A 5,019-nucleotide genomic window follows, 5' to 3' on the forward strand; every position below is an offset into this window, starting at 1 on the left:
GAACAGAGAACAAGATTTATGCCCTCTGGGAGCCATGTGGTAGAACCCAGAGAGGACGAGATTTAGAAAGAGGCATACCTAGGATAGCCGCGATGTCCAATGTGGAGGTTGGGTGAACGAGCATCGGAGAAAGCCCTAGATTGGTTGGATTTTGGTCATTATGACTAGCCATGTTGTCGAGCATGGTGATGATGATACAATCTTTGAAATAGACACATACATGGTGATTGATTGAGATGCTATGTTTTAATAGCACGAATAAGTGAGTTTTAATATTTTCTTAGATTAAGTTATATGATTAAGATATGGCTAGATTTTGGATACGTCACAGTTGTTGGTAGTATCAAGACTGTTTGTGTACTTCCCTGATATATTTGTTGATGTCTTGATTGATTGGGAATCCATGTCTACTCTCTAGAAGTTGTGGAAGAGCTATTTGTAGACTTGGCAAGCCTCTCAGATTTGCTATCAAGGCTGCAACCTGCAACAAGTATAACTTCGTGCACAATTATAAAAAACTAGTCATGTGGATACTTAAAATTATGAGAACATGTGCGGTCTACAACCCAACGACGTGGGCAAAATCGCCAAAATCAACTATATGTGAAAGTCGACTCCAAAAATAAGTTACGTTTTACTTTTTTTATCAAATTTCAATTTGCACATCTATCTACACACTTAGAGACTTCCTTTGAGCATACTAACTAATTGAAAACTCAATCTTGAATTTGTACTTAATTTTAACACTTAGAACTTTTGCATGCTCTGAAAACTATTTAGAACCTATTGAAATTCATTATTAAAATCTTTAACATCAAAAACTTAAGATTATCTTTAATCATAACTTGGTTAATCTCTCGGAGGTATGTTACATTCTATCCTTTATTTTTTTCCCTTTAAATGTTTTCAAGATTAAATAAATAAATTGATAAGCATGTATATGAGAGAATCAGAGTTAAGGAATGGCACGCTTAACGATTGAATTTATTAATTATAAATAATCGACTTGGTCTAAAGACTGATAGAATAAACACTTTTGAAGGGTAAAGAATTAGAAGATAGAATATTTGACTAGTTTATGACTAGATTCTAGGTAAAACCTTTATTAGGTGCTATTTTGCGAAGAGTTTATCTTTCCGTGTGTTTAGAATCAGATATTGAGGTTAGAGGATAAGAAACTCTACAAGAGTGTATGAGACTCTAGAAAGCCAAATCCCTTTTGTTTTTGAGTTATTGGAGTGCAAAGTGGGGCACTTGGCCATTTTTGACAGTTTTATGCTGAAAACACAACTTTGGCCATTTTGAACACTCTCAAAAAGACCTTAGAACTCGTTTTTAGAGAACCATCACTGAGATATGTTTTATAGAGCATTAGAATTTCTAAAACTTTGTAGTTTTGACTTTTCTCTAATTCCAAATGGATTCGAAGATATTATTCTCCCACAGAGACCAGTTGTCAGGCTTTGCCTTAGAAATTACTATCAAGATTAACTATCTTATCTATATAGAACGGATGGACTAACGTATAAGCATAGTCAAGACTTAGCTATAGTGACCAGAGATGATCTCACTAGTTAGAACATAATAATTGATTATGTTAAAAACAAAGATTCTCATGTGACTTGAAAGAATTAAAAGACTAAAAGAAGTTAAGGACTGTTTGAATTAAAAGCTTATTTTATACTTGAAGTTGATTTTTATTTTTTTGAATATGCATGCCTTGAAAGATTATGGACTAGAGATGAGCTTAAGATGATATGTAGTGTGACTTGTGATTGTTTTGTTTTAGAATGAATGATTGGTATGCATGTGTATAATGAGACTCGACATGAGATTTTAAGATTCGGGTCGACCGTCCTTAATAAGACAGGGAATGCCAGACACAGAGAATGAGATTTATGCCCTCCTTTAGGAGCCATGTAGAACCTAGAGAGGACGAGATTCAGAAAGAGACATACCTAGGATAGCCGCGATGTCCAGTGTGGTGGTTGGGTGGACGGGCATCGGAGAAAGCCCTAAATTAGCTGGATTTGATGGTGATGATGATAGAATCTTTGAGATAGACACATACATGTTTGATTGATTGAGATGCTATGCTTTAATTGATATAGATTTATATTATATGAATGTTTGTTTGAGATTACATGATTGTGTGATAAGAATCCTGGATATGGCATGCATGCTTGTTTGTTATTTGAGAAGGTTGATTTGATTGAATTGCTATGCAAAAATAGCACGATTAAGTGAGTTTAATGTTTTCTTAGATTAAGTTGAATGATTAGTTATAGGAGGACGACGATTTCTTAACAAGGATAGAATGTAACATACCTCCGAGATTAACCAAATTATAATTAAAGATAATCTTAAGTTTTGGATACTACAGATTTAAGTAATGAATTTGAGTAGGTTTTCATCAGTAAAAACTCAAAGTGTTAAAATTAAGTGAAAATAGCTTTCAATTAGTTAGTGTTCTCAAAGAAAGTCTTTAAGTGTGTTCTCAAAGAAAGTCTTTAAGTGTGTATATGGACATGCAAATAGAAATCTGATTAAGAAAAAAGTAAAACGTGACCTATTTTTGGAGTTGACTTTCACATACATCTGATTTTGGCGATTCCGCTCACGTTGGGTTGTAGACCGCACATGTTCTGGTAATTTTAAGTATCCACACACAACTAGTTTCTAATAACTGTGCATGAAGTTATACCTATTTTGCAGGTTGCATCCCTAACAGCAGATCTGAGAGGCTTGCCAAATCTATAAACAGCTCTTCCATAACTTTTGGAGAGTACACATGGATTCCTAATCAATCAATACATCAGCAAATATATCAAGGAAGTACACAAATACTCTTTTTATTATTTTTCTTTAATCTCTTCTGAAATAAATCGATAAGTATGTATATGAGAGAAACTGAGTTGAGGTATGGCGCACTTAACAGTTGAATTTAGTAATTATAAATGATTGCCTTAGTCTAAAGACTCATAGAATAAACACTTTTAGAGATAAAGAATTAGAAGATAGAATATTTGACTAGTTTATCACTAGATTCTAGATAAAACCTTCATTAGGGACTATTTTGCAAGAGATTATCTTTCCCTGCATTTAGAATCAGATTTTGATGTAAACATGAAAGTTTTAGATGGCAAGAGACTCTACCAGAGTGTATGAGACTCTAGAAAGCCAAAATCCCTTTTGATTTTGATTTATTCAAGTGCAAAGTGGGGAACTTGGCTGTTTTTTATAGTTTCATGCTAAAACACAACTTTGGCTCTCAAACAAATGTTAGAACTCATTTTTAGAGAACCATCACTGAGATATGTTTTATAGAGCATTAGAAGTCCTAAAACTTTGTAGTTTTTGCTTTTCTCTAATTCCAAATAGATTGAAAGATATACTACTCTCCCAAGAGACCAGTTATTAGGCTTTGCCTTAGAATTCGCTGTCAAGATGGACTACCTTGTCCATATATAGACCAGATGGACTAATATATGTAAGCATAGTTATGACTTAGCTATAGCAACTAGAGATGATGTTACTGGTTAGAACGTGATAATTAATTATATTAAAAACAAAGATTCATGTATGACTTAAAAGAATTAAAAGACTAAGAGAAGTTAAGGACTGCTTGAATTAAAAGCCTTTTTTATTATTGAAGTTAATTTTGATTGATTTGAATATGCATGCCTTGAAGTTAATTTTGATTGATCTGAATATGCATGCCTTGAAAGATTATGAACTAGATATGAGTGTGAGATGATATGTATAACTTGTGATATTACTTTGTTTTAAATTTAATGATTGATATGCATGTGTATGATGAGACTCGACATGAGCTTTTGAGATTCGGGCTGGCCTTTCTTAGACAGGGAATGCCAGATAGAGAATAAGATTTATGCCCTCTAGGAGCCATGTGGTAGAACCCAAAGAGGACGAGATTCAAAAAGAGGCATACTCGGGATAGCCGTGATGTCCAGTGTGGAGGTTGGGTGGACGGGCATCAGAGAAAGCCTTAGATTGGCTGGATTTTGGTCATTATGAGTAACCATGTTGTTGAGCATGGCTATGATGATAGAATCTGTGAGATAGACACATACATGGTGATTGATTAAGATGCTATGTTTTAATTGTTAGATATTCCTATTATGTGAATGTTTATTTAAGATTCTATGATTCTTTGCTTATGTGATATGAATCTTGGATATGGCATGCATGCTTATTTTGCTATTTGAGAAGGTTGATTTGATTGTGTGGCTATGTGAAAATAGCACGATTAAGTGAGTTTTAATATTTTCTTAGATTAAGTTATATGATTAAGATATGGCTAGATTTTGGATACGTCACAAACCTTGTCTCAAATTTATGTTTGGATGTCCATGGATTGCATGCATGAAACAAATGCACGGATAGAATTTTATGGATTTCTTCTAACTGTAAAGCATTCTAGCACATCAAACAAGAGTATTCGATGTTTAAAGAGGAACCCCATATTTAAGGCTTGTCTTTGCCCTTGATGGCATCGACCCTTTCTCCATGCAATCCTCCAAATGGTCAACATATCCCATTAAGTTGGTCAACTATAATATTTTCAAGGAAGGAACACTTGATTCTCACCATAGTAATCGACTTCCTAATAGGATAATGCAATGATTTTCTTTGGATCTCTTACACAATGTGCCTTAGAGTAGATCATATAACTACACATTGTTAATGGTTGTGATGTGTTAGGAAAGTGCCAAGTAAAGAAATTGAACATTTACTTCGTACCTCTTATAGACGGATCAAGACCTCATATCTAAACTTCACCCTACGTGGCATAATGATGTGTACCCTCTGTGTACCATTCATGACTATCCTAAATTATCACTATGTTTGTCATGTTCTTCCATTGGTCATCTGGTATTTGGGTGGTTGCAAGATGAGGTTATCTAGTTTCATGTCGTGGGCGCCCTTGGCTTTAGCTGAAAAACATGCATTTTTTCAAGAAGAATAGCCAATCTCTCATAGTTAGCCAAGGAGTTT

Source organism: Cibotium barometz, chromosome 61 (assembly GCF_041138505.1).
Source record: "Cibotium barometz isolate CiBa-2024 chromosome 61, ASM4113850v1, whole genome shotgun sequence".
Taxonomy (NCBI): domain Eukaryota; kingdom Viridiplantae; phylum Streptophyta; class Polypodiopsida; order Cyatheales; family Cibotiaceae; genus Cibotium; species Cibotium barometz.